Source organism: Meles meles, chromosome 5, assembly GCF_922984935.1.
Source record: "Meles meles chromosome 5, mMelMel3.1 paternal haplotype, whole genome shotgun sequence".
In the NCBI taxonomy this organism is placed as follows: Eukaryota; Metazoa; Chordata; class Mammalia; order Carnivora; family Mustelidae; genus Meles; species Meles meles.
In genome coordinates, this window is record NC_060070.1 from 85,275,718 (window position 1) to 85,292,104 (window position 16,387).

General features: G+C 39.4%; 1 protein-coding gene across 1 annotated transcript in view; it reads left to right on the forward strand.

Annotated features, from left to right (window-relative positions):
• The first annotated feature begins 1,480 nt into the window (after nt 1-1,480).
• The window catches only part of KCTD20 (potassium channel tetramerization domain containing 20), a 32,382-nt gene continuing 17,475 nt past the window's right edge, over nt 1,481-16,387 (forward strand). The window contains exon 1 of the mRNA XM_046005501.1: nt 1,481-1,617. The gene's annotated coding sequence lies outside the window, so the exon portion shown is untranslated. The remainder of the gene's footprint in view (nt 1,618-16,387) is intronic.

Sequence of the window (16,387 nt, forward strand, 5' to 3'; positions counted from 1 at the left end):
GGGATGCCTGGGTAGCTCAGTCCCTTGAGTATATGCCTTCAGCTCAGGTCATGATCCCAGAGGGCTCCTTGCTCAGCAGGGAGCCTGCTTCTTGCTCTGCCTACTGCTCCCCCTGCTTGTGGTCCCCCCCCCACAAATAAATAAATTCTTAAAAAAAAAAAAAAAAAACTATCCTACAGGATTATCAAGGTTTTCTTCCTTTCCTTCTTTTCTGCTCGCAGGCATAATATTGTATTTTATAGAAATGGAAATAAAGGCATTAGTTTGAACAATCCTCTACTTTGTTAAGTTTGGATCCTAAGATCCTGGAAGACCTCTAAAGTCAAATTATAATGAAAAAATGTATAGCTTCAGCTTTTAAAATTAAAGGTTTTGACCCTGATAATGCAGTTTTGCCATACACACTATAGCAACCTACTAGAATGAGAGTTAAAACAATTTTCTCATATTCCTACCACTTCAACTCTAATCCTAATCTTTGGCCTCAAATTAGTTTCTAGAGACTTTTGTAACAACAACAACAAAAAAGTTGACTCAGTCTTTAAGAAATCATCCTATTAATTTACATAGTTTTCAACAATTTTATTTTTTTTTAAGATTTTTTTATTTATGAGAGGGGGAGGGAGGAGTAAAGAAAGGGAAGACAAGTAGCCTTCCTCCTCTGCGGGGAGCGCTACTCCAGCTCTGTCCCAAGACCGAGCAGAAACAGTCCCACGCGTAACCCACTGAGCCACCCAGCTGCCCCAGTTTTCAGTAATTTTAAAATAAAACTGTTTGCATAGTAAGTATAACTTACTAACTTTTAAAAATAAAAAAATCCCTAAAAATCAGAACAATACGGGCTGATATTTCCTTCCTTTATGTTTTCAGCACTCAATTTATAGGACATTGACCGTACGTTAATATTTTTTGAGTGTTGAAATATTTTACTCGTAACACAGCCAATTTTCCAATAATTTGCTTTCGGTTGATTTAAAATTTGTAATTCAACTTTGTTTGCTATATATACCACGTGGTTTCATTAATTCAAAGTTTGAGAAAAATGAGGATTTTTTTTTTTCCTTCTTTGGTCAGAATGCATACCCAGGGTAGGGGCTTTTAAGCAAAATGTGTTTAAGGAACTCCGTCATTCTTACTACATACCCCCTGCCCCAAATGCGTGAAGAGAAGGAGGCTCCACAACGTCATTTAAGCAGTAGCTGTCTGGGGCTGCGCAAGATTATTTTACAACTCCTGTAACTACTAACGTTCCGTTTTATACCTTTAATAATTGAAAGGGGGCATCCGCAGCTCGGAAACCGAATCCACCCCCGCAGTGCAGGTGCGAGCGCGTCCTCCATCAGGACCCGTGGGCGTGGAGGGAATGAAAGAGGGTACCTACCAACTGCCGCCCCAGGCCGCTGGCCCGGAGCCTGGCCTTCCCGGCGTGCCCTGCGCGCCGAGAGGACTTTTACTGTGAAGCTCCGAATGACTCAGCCGCGTGGCCGCGCCGGCCAGGGCGGGGGGCGCGCGCCGCTGCGGCACGGCGGGTCCCCGCGGCGGCTTCTCGCGGCGCCGAGTGCGCGCGCCTCCCGGGCGGGTTCGGCCCCGAGCGCGAAGCGCGGCGGGGAGCGTCAGGTAAGTGTGGCTGGGGGCCGGGTAGGGCGAGTGTGGCGGCGGACAGGGCCCGGGCTTTGCCTTTGTGTCGGGGGGCGTGAGGGCTGGGGGGCCGTCTCCTCAGGCCGCCGCTCGGGCGGGCGCTCGCCAGGTCGGACCCCAGTTGTAAGGCCGCGGGACTAAAATCATCGCGAGGAAAACTGTCCGCAAGTGGGTTTCGGCGCCCCGTTGTCGTGTTGAGGTTAAAGTCTTACAATCCAGGAAAGGGGTGTCGCCTTATATGGAAATCGTAAACGCAGTCGCGGGGACAGCTAAAGAGTAACTTGACTGTTTTCTGCAGGCCTGGGGTGTTTTCATCCCGCCAGCAGGGCGAGGACGATAGCGCCGAGTGTTTCTTGATAACGCATTTGCAGACGCGGTTTTTTTCTGGCAGCTAATGGGACTCATTAAAAATCAGGTAGTTGGTGGGACATCTTGTCAAACTCTGTCTGGAGCGGAGAGAGCGTCTTGCTCACTCCCCACCCCTCCTTCAGAGTCTTCCTTCTCTACCACCCACAAATTACTGGCTTTAATTAGAAGCTCCGAGTGCAGAAGAGCTGGCCAGAGCCTTAACCGGGGATCTTCTTTTCTTTTGAGTGAAATCCTACTTTTTACAGCAGGCAGTGACTTCAGGTTTACAAGCCTGGTTCTGCACTACCAACACACACACACAACCAAAACCAAAACAAAACAAAAAAAAAAAAAATTCCAACCCCCAGACAAAAACCTCTTATATTTTGGAGTTTGTGATTCTTTCTGAAAATTCCTGGGTTGGGCCGGTTTATTTTTAAATAAACCAATGAAGCCAGTGAACAAACAAGCATCGTAAACAAGGCCGTGGAGGAACTCTTTAACCAGTTCATGAAAATGCATTTTCCAGGCCCTTTCATTGTGCCCCTGTGAACTGTTTAGAGTACTAGCTGCAGGTGTTACCTGAGAAATTGAGGGTTTTTTTTTTAATGGTCCCCAAAACAAAGTAGCGTAGTCATATGTAATGAATCCAGAGTAAAAAGAACCTCACTTTAGTTCCCATCTCCATCCCTACCTCCCATCCCCCACCCCCATTCTGGGACAGTAGTTCTCAACTGTAAATTTGCTCCTTAAAAATGCGAATACCACTCCCAGAAATTTGATTCTAGAGATCTGTGATGAGTCCCTGAAACTACGTCTTAAGCAGGCACCCTCATCCTTGGTGTGGTATACCACACATTGAGAAACACCACCATAAGGCTGGCCTGGGAATCTTCAGAACTGCCCACCTCCCTCATCCCTTTGTTGATTTACCCTCCCCTCCCTTCCAACCAGTCACAAGCCAAGAAACCAGCCTCTCCAGAGGGAAACTTAAGCTAGTGCTTTCTTGGACTCTGACACCAGCATAGGAAATGACTTTCATACATATTCTGATATTGCCTTGGTGGGTTAGGGATAGCCTGTGCCTACAAATCTGTACTTTTTCCTTCTGGGGCTGGTTCTAGCGTCCTCAGAATTTAAGCAGTGCCATCAGGCCACATCTTGGCATCCCATCTGACTCAGTCTTCCCTTTAAAACCAGGGCAGCCAATGGCATGTAATTTCACTTGAGTCCTCAGATTTCATGGTACCTAGCAGTACTGATAGCATTTATGAGAGCTTTCAGTTCGGCTGAACTCTAATTCAGTCATTAAATACCCCAGTAATGCCTATTTTGTGCAAAGCCTGTAGGGGGCCGCTTTAGCAACAACATTGTGAAGATGGCACACAGTTGCATTGCTCCCTTGAGCTGAAAATGAAGACTGTGTAACCTCTACTGCTGAAAGCTTTTTCTCTTTCTTAGTTCCTCTTAAATAGATATGTAGGCATGAGGTTAGAGTTAGGCTGTTTGACTTCTGTTTTTGACATCTTTTTTGTCTCATATCTCTTATTAATCTTCTAATTGGTTCACAATTTCCTTCTGTAGCTCCAGACTTCCTGATTATTGTGTCTTCCTCCTGCCCCTGAATTTGAACATGCCTGCCCCTCTTTGGCTAACTGGAGTAAAAAGTTTAGGAAAGTTGTTGGAATGCTGAATGTCTTCTAGCAGGAAGACCCAGAATCGTGGAAATATGAAGCTTAGAGATATAAGGAAAGCTATTACAAATTTATCTAGTGCGGTCCTCTCATCTTTCAGATAAAGAGATGAGATGGCAGAGGTGAGGACCCCTGGCTCCTAGCCCAGTGTTCTTCCCGCTAAATCTCAAGAAAAATGCTTCTAAAATGGAAAAGGTCGGAAGAAATTCTGTTATACGTAGAAGAAGAAAATGGAGAGACTTCCACATGACTACAAAAGCAGTATTTTCTGGAAAAATGGAGATTGAAGGAGAATGTAACCATATAAATCCTGAAGTGAGCGTACTAAGGATTGTGAAGCTTGAAATAAGTAGTAGAAGTTCAAATAAGAGCAAACATATGGTTACCTTGTAATCCCGAGAGGCATTACAAACTTAATATTTTTTAAGAATTCAGTAAAGGTTAACATAAGTATATTGGCGAATTTTTATTAAATGTTAGATGTTTGAGCAACATCCAGAATGTTTTAAAGTTGTAACCATACTTGTCCTTATAGAAGTTGTTAGATGTTCTGTGGGAGACCATATAAAACTGATCTAACTACTAATCTGATTTAGTACGTTTTCTTAGGGGAAATGAGATTAATGACGTGCATTTCTAGAATGTAGGAAGGAAATAAGCATGGATTAAAAAATGTTTTTGATAATTTTTTTTCTTTTGAGAGGGGGAGAGAGCGTGAGTGCATGCACCCTATACACACGTGGGGGAGGGGCAAAGGGTGAGGGAGAGCGAGAATCCCAAGCAGGCTGTATGCCCAGTGCAGAAGCCTATGTAGGGCTCAGTCCCTCGACCTTGAGATCATGACCTGAGCCAAAACCAAGAGTTGGACACTTGACCACCTGAGCCACCTAGGTGTCTCAGGAGAACCTTTTGATATTTTTGCTTGGAGTCCTCAAATTAAACATTGTTGGATTCTCCTACTATTCTCCTTGTATATTCAGGAAAGTAGATTAGAAGGGTAAGGGCTTAATAGTTAGACATTATGTGCCAGACACTGTACTAAATGCTTTTACATCCATTGTCTTATTTACATCCGTTATAGAGCTGAGGAATCTAAGGTACAAAGAGCTTAAGTTTGCCCAAAGTCATACCTCTAATAAGTGGCAGAACCACTGTTCAAACTTAAATCTGCCTGCCTCCAAAGCCGTTAAGATTTATGCTCAATAGTGCCCTCATTATACGTCATTGGGTGGAAGTTCAGAATGTGGACATTGAAGTCAGTCTTTCCTGGGTTCAAATCCTAGCTCCTTTATTTATTAACTTGGATAAAGTACTCATCAGTTTCTAGGTCTCTGAAATAGAGATTGTCGCAGTTAGAATCTCAGTGGGTTATTAGGGTCGAGTTAATTCATGTCAAGTGCTTAGAACTGCCTGACACAGTAAATTCTCAGGAAATGTTGGCTTTTTTTTTTTTAAGATACTCTTTTCTTTAGAATCAGATTGTCCTTCCTACTGTTAAAATACTAAGGCTTTATGATAAATATAGATATAAACTTTATCTCTGTTCTTACTAAAATGGGGACCCTTACGAATATTTTGGAAAATACTGGGCTATTGTGCAAAGATCTGTGACTGGGACTAGAGGGTTTGGTTTTTATTTGTTTCATAGAAAAGGTTGTAAGGATCAGATAAAGTAACAAATACAAATGAAATTTAAATAGTATTTTATATTTGTATAGCATATACAGTTATTAAAATTAGAGGAAAGTTACAGTAAATTATTGACAAGATTATTAAAGTTTGACTTCCTTAAAATAGCTAGTGATTTACAGTTCTATAGGAAGATCACAGTCTATACATAAAACTATGTAAGGGGAGATGAACCATGAGAGACTATGGACTCTGAAAAACAACCAGAGGGTTATGAAGGGGCGGCAGGGGGGTGGGGGGGGGGGTGGGAGGTTGAGGAACCAGGTGGTGGGTAATAGGGAGGGCACGTACTGCATGGAGCACTGGGTGTGATCCCAAAACAATGAACACTGTTATGCTGTAAATAAACAAATAAAAATAAATATAAAAAAAAAAAATCCTCTGCTAAAAAAAAAAAAAAAAACTATGTAAGATTCCTTCTGTGTGTTTGTCCTAAATCTCTTTTGGTGGCAGAACCTGAAATTTAATTTTCGCAGTTGTATCTGTATATCATTTTGCTGGGGCTGCCATAAAAAAGTATCACAGACTGGCTTAACCATCAGAAATTTATTTTCCTACAGTTCTGGAGGCTGGGGGTCTGAGATCAAGATGTTGGCGGGATTGGTTTCATCTGAGGCCTCCTTGCTTTGTAGATGGACTCCTTCTCCCTGTGTCTGTGTGCTTATTTCCTATTCTTAAAAGTCCTATTGGATTAGAACCCACCCTAATAACTTCATTTAACCTTAATTAACCTCTTTAAAGTCCTTTTTTTCCAAATAGTCCCATTCCGAGGATTTAGGAGTTGAAACCTCAACATACAAAGTTTAGCTCATAACAATTTGTTTAGGGAATTATTTACTTTTTATTTTTTATTTTCTGTTTAGGGAATTATATGCCAGGTAATCTGAATGTTCCATTGCCCTTATTGTCGAGTGCCCTATACCCTGGGGCTCAAGCAGCATCATCGTTTATTTCTGTGCCTGCCTACTTATCCTAACTTCCACCTGTTACTTAGACCCGTGCTTGTTGTCAAGTACCCTAAGAAACACATCATGCCTCTGCATTAAGTCATTGCATTTGGATTTAAAGCAAGAATCTGCTTGAGAAACTATTCCATATATTTAACCTAATAAATTACTAATTTGTTTAGTAAGCATATTTCTTAATTTTAAAAGCTCTTATGTAATATATTTTTTAAACTTTAAAACATTTTTTTCTTAAACTGTTTTAAGCCTTTTCTAAGAAAAGAAAAGAAAAAAAAACATCCTGGGGTGCCTGGGAGGCTCAGTAGGTTAAGCATCTGCCTTTGGCTCATGTCATAATCCCAGGAGGCAGATGTTTAACCTACTGAACCACCCAGGAACCCCATAATATGTGTTTTTTAAATTGTATGTTATTGAATATTCCAAAGTCTCTAAATGTGTTATAACTTTTAAAATGGAAAAAAGGGAAAACATATCTAAAAATTGAATTCATCAAGAAAATGTTAAAATGTTGCTTTGGGGTTTTTTGTTTTGTTTTGTTTTAAGATTTTACCTATTTGTCAAAGAGGGCAGAAGCACACAAGCAGGTGGAGAAGCAGGCTCCTTGCCAAGCAAGGAGCCTGATGTGTGACTCAATTCCAGAATGTTTTTTCCTTAGAAAAGACTTAAAGTCCGCTTCTCCCTCTAACCCTCCCCACCCCTTGTGCTCCCTGAAATAAACAGATAAAAATCTTTAAAAAAAAAAAAAACACACACACACACTTAACATCATGAGCCTACAATGAAGGGAGAATAATTATTATTTTCAGTCTTTTTTCTATGAATATATTTATTTCAACCTGCCTTTTTAAAAACCTAATAAATCAGTACTGTTTCATGCTATTTTAGTTATTAATCTAAAATCTGTTTTTTGGGGTGCCTGGGTGGCTCAGTCATTAAGCATCTGCCTTCAGCTCAGGTTATGATCCCAGGGTCCTGGGATCAAGCCCCTCTCCCACTCCCCCTGCTTGTGTTCCTTCTCTCGCTCCGCGTCCTGGGATCAAGCTCCACATCACGTTCCTTGTTCAGCAGAGAGCCTGCTTCTCCCTCTCCCACTCCCCCTGCTTGTGTTCCCTCTCTCGCTTTATTATTTAAAAAATAATAAAACCTATTTCTTTTTAGTCTTTTAATGTGGTGAATTATATTAATTGATTTTAGAATGTTAAGCCAACCGTCCTCATAATGTATTATCCCTTTTTATGTATCTGGATTTGATTTTTTAATAATGCTTAGGATTTTTGTGCTTATGTTTATGAGAGAAAATAACCTCCGAAAATGAATTGGGAAATAGTCTTCCTTTTTCTGTTTTCAGGAAGAATTTGTATAAGATTGGTGTAATTTCTTCCTTAAAGATAGGGAAGAATTTGCTAGTCAGGCCATTTGGTCCTGGAGTTTTCTTTTTTGAAAGGTTTTAATTACAAATTATGGTTCTGTGTGTATATACATCACAATAACATATATCCTCTATCTATAAATACATACACACACACCTAATATATGTTAAGATATTTATCACAGAAAGTTGGCTTTATAGAACTGGGGACTGGGCTAGACCATCAGGAAGGATGTTCAGGTTAGAGCTCTGAACAGGAGTTGAAGCTGCAGTCCACAGATTAATTTCTTCTTAGAGAAACTTGAATTCTGCTTTTAAAGCCTTCCAGTTGACTGGGTCAGGCCCACTCAGGTTATCTAAAATAATCTTCCATAATTGGGGCGCCTGGGTGGCTCAGTGGTTTAAGCCGCTGCCTTCGGCTCAGGTCATGATCTCAGGATCCTGGGATCGAGTCCCGCATCGGGCTCTCTGCTCAGCAGGGAGCCTGCTTCCCTCTCTCTCTCTGTCTGCCTCTCTATCTACTTGTGATCTCTCTGTCAAATAAATAAATAAAATCTTAAAAAAAAAAATCTTCCATAATTAAAGTGATTATAGACTTTTAATCACATGTATCACATACTTTCACGGTAACATCGAGATTAGTGTTGTTGTTTTTTTAAGATTTTATTTATTTATTTGACAGAGAAAGATCACAAGTAGGCAGAGAGGCAGGCAGAGAGAGAGGGGGAAGCAGGCTCCCCGCTGAGCAGAGAGCCGGAGGCGGGGCTGGATCCCAGGATCCCGAGATCATAAACTGAGCCAAAGGCAGAGGCTCAAGCCACTGAGCCCCCCAGGTGCCCTGAGATTAGTGTTTTGATTGAACTAAGACTGTAGTTAAGCAAGTTTACATATAAAACTGACCATTATAGCTTCTCTCCAATCTTCAAGTCTTGGCTACTTTACTTAGTTGTCTGATGCCTGCAAGCAGTTGTTTTTCTGTTTTATCCATTTTTCTGAAGGATTCCAGGCAATAAGACTAAAACGAAACATCAAAGTCATGGTGGGTGTGGGGAGGAAGGCAGACTTCAGCTCAACTCAAAAAGAAGAAAAAATTTTCCCCAAGGATTGCTATTCAGTGATTGAGCAAAGCAAGAGACTCCTTATTTTTGGATATTTTTAGGTAGACTGGATTAAACTGGTAGAATTATTTTTGTAGTCCTAGGTAGATTATTGGGATCCAGATTTTTTGAGATTCATGATCGGTAAAATGTGGGGAAGGAAATTGGGAGCGCATCAAAAGGTTGCCAGTATCTTCATACATTTAAAAAAAAAAAAATCTGGCCATCATTTTCTGCCCTCATTATTTCATAAAAGACATTTAACACCAAAAAAGAATTGAAGGTTTAATTTAGGTATAAAGGACTGTCCTTCCCACGAAAGCATTACATTAACATATACTATAATTTATACTTCAGTTCAAACTTTAATATTTTTGAAATCATGATGTATCTTAAAATCATGTATATATCTAATATGCTAGTACTTCTTTTTCCTGCAAAACTATTAGATTGATGATGTCTCAGTCAATGCCCACTGTCTTTGAACTGGAGTAATTTGTCTGTGTATGTGTAGATTGCACTGTCCTCATTTCTGCTAAGAATTCAGTGAAAACTTTTGACACTAATTGGTACTGGTCCTTGAACCATCTTCTGATAGTGATTTTGGGTTATCTCCAGAATTTTCAACATGTTCTGTAGCTACAGTACTGATCCATGGATCTGTCTCCTAAGACCTTCAGATCTTTCTTGGTGTACATTCACTTAGCTTTTTCCAATAAAATGGCCAGCGGTGTTGACTGATACATTTTTAAGTTTTTTAATTGCACTGCCTTGCACTGTTCCTTTTAAGGCATTGGTAATATATGCCCCCTTGGATATTTCCTGGAAGTTTGCCAAAGTAATCTTTAATTGTATATCTCTTCCTTTAAAGGATTATAAGCTTTTAACAAGAAGAGTGTCCTGGACATTAGGAACCTCACCCTGGAGATTGTATAATATGTTGACTGGCTTTTTCTTAGGAATCCTAAGCTTTTCTTGGTCTGTTACATGCCCTGAATTGTTCTTAGCTTAAAGGTGTCACTAGCATGACTATAACTAGTTGAATCCAATCAAAAGATAGAAACACCTGTGTGGAAATTACAGAATTTCATCTATGCAGTTTTTAGGTGATAAAGTTGAAAGTTTAAGCAGAATTAGATAAGATCTTTGAACTCTGGGAAATTCACACTGTAAAATCAATCCCCCTGTGGAGTTAGTCGATTTAGAAGTCCACTCAACTGTTTAACCAGAAAAGGTGCTATATATGCCCATATTGTCACAGTGAGGTTATATACCTAGGCCCCAGATCTTGGGCTTGGAATTATATCTCCAAACCTGTGCAATTTAGATAGAAATTGGGAAGTAGGTAACACAGCGTGATAGGAACAGTAGACAGTGAAGCCAGAAGCCTGGGTTCTAAACCTGGCTCCACTATTTATTAGCTTGTGTGACTGTGGGAACGTTCCATAACCTTCCTCTGTTTCCTCATCTATCAAATGAGGGTTATAATGGCACCTACTTCATAAAGTTTTTTGACTATTTAATGTTTAGGGAGCACCTGGGTAGCTCAGTCAGTTAAGCATCTGCCTTTGTCTCAGGCAATGATCCCAAAGTGCTGGGATCAAATCCTGTGCTTGTGCTTGTTGTCGTGCTTGTTGTCAGGCTCCCGGCTCAGGAGCCTGCCTCTGCACTTCCCCCCCTTCCCACCTCCACTCGCTCTCTGTCTCTCTCAAATACATAAAATCTTTTCAAAGTAACATGAAGTACTGAGAACCGTATGTAGCACATGATATGTGTGAATAAAGTTCATGGCCATCTGTACTTAAAATGTAGGGTTTGTAGCAATTTGACATATTCAACAATCTCAACTGATTCATTTGTTATTCTGATGTAGAATGTGTTCTTGAGTAATTGGGTTTTAGATTTGATTACTCATTTAAGGATGGAAGAAAATGTTGCTGTTTGAGACTGTTGCAATATTTAAGAACTTGAGATTGATCAGTTTAACTTTTTAGATTTGCCAGAGTTTTTTCATTACTTAAAGATTTGCTTGGTAGGCAGTGGAAGTGCTAAAACAAGAAAGGAGTATATGTGAAGATTGTAGATAGTTTGAAATACCTGATGGAAATATCAAACTTAGGGTAGTGGCTATAGAGGATTTAATATATTACCATGTTTTATATTTTAAACTGGGTGGTAAATATAAAAGTTTTTATTATATTATTTAAATTTTTTTGTTCCTGGTACAGTAGTTTTTTAATTTGATAAATTTATAAAAGAAACTGAGTAAGGGCAATCTTAGTTACAAATTGAACACAAGGTCTTAAGTCTTAACTTAAATCCAAGTAATTATAATATAGTCTCTTTGTGCACAAAACCCATTCTTGGACCTAAGTTATATTGATAAAAAGGTACTGGGGGCAGTAAATTGGGGATGTCAAGTAGAAAAGACAGGAAAATATATCCACTCAATTATGATCTTGTCACTGCTGTCATTGTGCTTTTATCTGCCAGCCTATTAGCATGGCCTCAGCAATTCATAGGGGAGAAGGAAAGAAAAGGGAAGTGGAAACAGAATTCCAGCCTTTCTGTCCTCTTCTCTCCTGCATCTCTTCTCTCATTATGACTCTCTTCCAACGTAGAAGAATGGAGGAACAGAAGTGGTTCTGCCAACAGACATCTTTGAATTTTTTTTTAAGATTTTATTTATTTATTTGACACGTGCTCGCTTCGGCAGCACATATATTTATTTGACAGATCACAAATAGTCAGAGAGGCAGGCAGAGGTAGGGGTGGGGACAGGCGGAAGCATGCTCCCTGCCCAGCAGAGATCCCGATGTGGGGCTCAATCCCAGGACCCAGAGGCTTAGCCCACTGAGCCACCCAGGTGCCCCCATCTTTGAATTTTATGCCTTCCCCAACTTTTGTAGTTTTTTGCCTTAAATTCTATTTAGTACACTATTAATATAGTTTCACCTTTAACTGGTGATCAAACTTATCCCCTATAGTGGGGTAACCTGGCATTATGTGCCTCGAACATGACGGTGTTTGAAAGGATACAGTTGCCATCTGTCATATTCTTGTTTAGTCACAAGAAAATGTTTTACTTATATGGAATAGATCCAGGATGTTGGAACTGACCTATACTTTTTTAAAATGTCAGTTTCAGGGGTGCCTGGGTGGCTCAGTCATTTGAGCTTCCAACTCTTCAATTCCACTCAGGTTGTGATCTCATGGTTATGTGTCATGAGATCAAGCCCTGTACCCTGGACAGGGCTCCTGCTTCTCTCCTGGGATTAAGCTCCGCATTGGGCTTCCTACTCTGCAGGGATTCTGCTTCTCCCTCTCCCTTTTTGCTGCCCCTGCCCCCAACTTGTGCGTGCGGCTCTCTCTCTCTCTCTCTGTCTCAAATAAATACAATCTTAAAAAAAGAAAAGAAAGAAACCTAGCTGATAAAAGTGTTTAGTTAATACAGAAGATTCATTAGAAAGCTATACAGTTTTCTCACTACATAGAGCACACAGCTCTTGATCTCAGGGTCATTAGTTCAAGCCCTGCGTTGGGTATGGAGCCTACTTTCCAAAAAATAAAGTTGTGTAGTTTTTAGTTCTGAAATTACAGGTTTGGTTTAAAGAAGTAACATGTCTGTTATCAGTAAATGTTTGAAATTAAGAGTTAACAGTGGTATAATTGAATTTTATTACCTCTGCAAATGGACACATTCAAATCCAGCAGTTATTCTTAATATAAAAAGTACAACTACACAGAGATAGAGGTTGTTGGTATTGGAGTGGAGATGAGGGATGATGTGGTAGGTAGGTAATAATGCAAGAAAGAAACAAGCAAAGATTTAAAAATGTTTTTGAATATTATTTTTAATAAGCTTGAAGCTAGGTTTGAATATATGAATAGTAACAGCTATTTTCAGTGTTTACCATATGTCAGGTCATACTTAATCTAAAATATTTATGATCCCTAAAATAGCTCTTCCAAGTAGATATTATCAGTTTACAGATGAGAAAATTGAGTCTCAGAGAAATTAGTCATGTGTGCAGATTCACATAGCAAATAAGTAGTGGAATCAAGAACCAAACTATACAGTCTGGTTTCAGAGCACTTGCTGGCAAATATGGGTGGCGGCATAGAGTATGGTTAAATATAGCTTCCCTTAATTTGAGACTTTGTTAAGAAATGGTATGGTAAGTGGGAAAACATTTTATAGCATCAGTTCTTTGAAAAGAAATAGAAACCGGAAAGATAAAGCAGTTAGGGCAAGGGGGTTGATCTTTACTAGGGATTAATTGCTTAGGCTCATGGAGAGTACATAAGAAGGGCATGTGTAAAAATCTTGACCAGTATTCAAGAAATACAGTATTTTGAGTTCTTTTTCTGCACAGAAGTCTTCTAGTATAGCTGCAATATTAACCTAGACAGCATAATTTCTTTAGAGAGAATCTTTTTTTTTTTAAGATTTTATTTATTTATTTGACAGAAAGAAATTATAAGAGAGGCAGGCAGAGAGAGAGGAAGGGAAGCAGGCTCTCCATTAGCAGAGAGCCCGACGCGGGACTCCATCCCAGGACCCTGAGATCATGACCCGAGCCGAAGGCAGCAGCTTAACCCGCATAATTTCTTTAATGCGTATGTATTTTTATGTGTTAAAATAGCTAAGGAAACTTAGGTTTTACTTTGGAATTAAAAATTTGATTAAACTCTCAACAATAAACAGCAAAATTGCTTTAGTTTTAATAGTTTTCAATTATCCGTACATACTTTTAATATTGGAATGAATTATGGCAGTAATCTTTTCAGGTTAAGTGAATTTTTACTTCCTATAATAAAAGTTGGAACAAATGGGGATCTGGCTGGCTCAGTTGGTGGAGCATGTGACTCTTGATCTCAGGGTTGTGAGTTCAAGCCCTACCTTGGGTGTAGAGATTGCTCAAAAAATAAAATCTTTAAAAACAAACAAGGCTACATTCTGGATAACAAACCTGGTAAAAGGAATCTGTGTGTAACTGCTATCCATTAAATGTAATATTCGATGACTCTTACCACAGTGATTTTAAACTAAATATGGTACTCATGGCAGAAAAAATGTAAATAATTTAAGACACGATGTTAAAAATTAGAAGAAAAAATTTCCCTGTCGACAACTTAAAAATGCCATTTTAGAACTTCTAGCTAAAGGACACAGAAAAATGAAGGCAAGGTTGTTCAGTTGAAATTATACATGACATTGGCACAGAAATAGATGAATTGGTGGAACAGAGTGTAAAAACCAGATCAAGCATCTATTATCTGTTAGTATTTGATAAAGGTGACATATCAAATCAGAATGGGGAAAAAAATGGACTCTTCAGAATATATTAAGGCAGTTAATTGGTTAACCATTTGAATTTTGGTACATCCATACCTCATGCTATTTACAAAACAAATTCTCTATGGGGTAAAGATTGAATATTAAAGGCAATAAAACACGAAATTTGGTATAACCACGTAATAGAATATTATGTACCATTGAAAATGATATGAGTGTAATTGTTGACCTACAGCAAAATCATGGTATGTTGAGAAATATAGCGTAATATTAATAGCAGAATAAAATGTAAGAATAAATGTAGAAATATGTAAGAATAAAAAAAATCTATGTATTTATGCTTAGGAAAGTCTGGAAGAGGAATTATGGGTGATTTTTATCTTCTTAGTATTTTCTGTCAACAGCAATAAATCTGTACTGCCTGAGTGCCTGTCTGAGTGCAGGATTATTCTTTGTTTTTTAAAATTCTGCAGGAATAAAATAGCTAAAGAAAAGACAGCTTGGCTGGGCGCCTGGGTGGCTCAGTGGGTTAAAGCCTCTGCCTTCGGCTCAGGGCATGATCCTAGGGTCCTGGGATCGAGCCCCGCATGGAGCCCTGCATCAGGCTCTCCGCCCGGCGGGGAGCCTGCTTCCTCCTCTCTGCCTGCCTCTCTGCCTACTTGTGATCTCTGTCAAATAAATAAATAAAATATTTAAAAAAAAGACAGCTTGGCAATAGAAGAGGAAGATATGGTGTTTTCCTGGGTTGAGGTGGGGGGTAGGAGAATGGAAAGACACAGAAGGTCAGGTGCAAATGAAAAGTTAGACAACTGAAGCCAAAAATAATTTGTAGAATTCCAACAACAGTACAGGGTATCGTTTCACTGAATCAAAATGAGGAAAGTGGCTGAAATCAGAACTGGACAATAGTCAGAACATAAATATATTCAAAAGTAAAGGAAGAGCATGATGACAGGCTTAGAGAGCTAAAGAAATACTGAGCTGCTGTATGTGGGAGATTGACACATGTCTCCCAAGCTTATCTCTTGTCTTTTGTATGGTGCCTCATGACTTCTGAGAGCTTTGCCCTGCATCCTGTTTGAGAAAAGTTTGTCTGACTTGGTAATGGCAGACATCCTCCTCTATTTTTATGGATGAAAATACTGAAGCTTAAAGAATGTTTTGGTGACATGGCTAGTTAATAACGAAGCCAAAGCCAGAACCTGCTTTGCTTCAGTCTAGTGGGTGGTCTTGTAATCATACCTCGTTCTCTCAGCCTTCCAGGGAGATGAGAGCAGTCCTGGGAAACACCCAGTGATTCTAGTCAAGCCTGACAAACTTGATACGAATAACTCACTATTACCTAATACCTGCCCAGCATGGTTGTTTTTCCCCACCCACCCAAAAGTAAAATTTTAAGGATCTCAAAGGTAAAATTTTTGATGAAAAAATAATGAAAATGACTTATTAATTTATCACATTAAAATGAGCTATCACATTTCACTTACCAGATTAGTAAAGATAAAATTGAAACAGTTAGCAAAAATTCTGGAAAAGGATGTAATTACTTTCTAAATCTAATTATGGAGTATAGATGAAGGGTAGATTGGTTTATTTACCAAATTCTGTGGCATCCTACCTCATCTTCACCACCCAGCTTACTCTGAAGTTAAAAAAAAAAAAAAGAAAGAAAGAAAAGATACTGCCTTTTTAAAAAAGATCATATTCTGGGGTCCTGGGATCCAGCCCTGAGTTGGGTTTCCCACTCAGCAGGAGGTCTGCTTCTCCTTCCTCTGCCCCTCCCCCTGCTCATACTCTCTCAATCTAGATATAATAGGGTTAGAAGCATCAGTTCTCAAATGAATAAATAAAATCTTTTCAAAAGAATAAATAGGGGCTCCTGGGTGGCTCAGTGGGTTAAAGCCTCTGCCTTTGGCTCAGGTTATGATCCTAGGGTCCTGGGATCGAGCCCCGCATCGGGCTCTCTACTCAGCGGGGAGCCTGCTTTCTCCTCTCTCTCTCTCTCTCTCTCTCTCTCTCTCTCTCTGCCTGCCTCTCTGCCTACTTGTGATCTCTGTCAAATAAATAAAAATTTTAAAAAAGGAATAAATAAAAGATCATAACCCTTGTATCATTTACAGTCTGAAAGCATTATGCTTTTGAGATAGATTCATGTTAGGGTTGTTTGCTTCTAACCCTATTACATCTAGGTTTTAAAAATCTGAATAGTTTAGTGCAAGATACTGTACTTAATGGCACAGTGATCCATGTAATTACCTTGTTTTCTTCAGAAATAATTGATTAGAGGA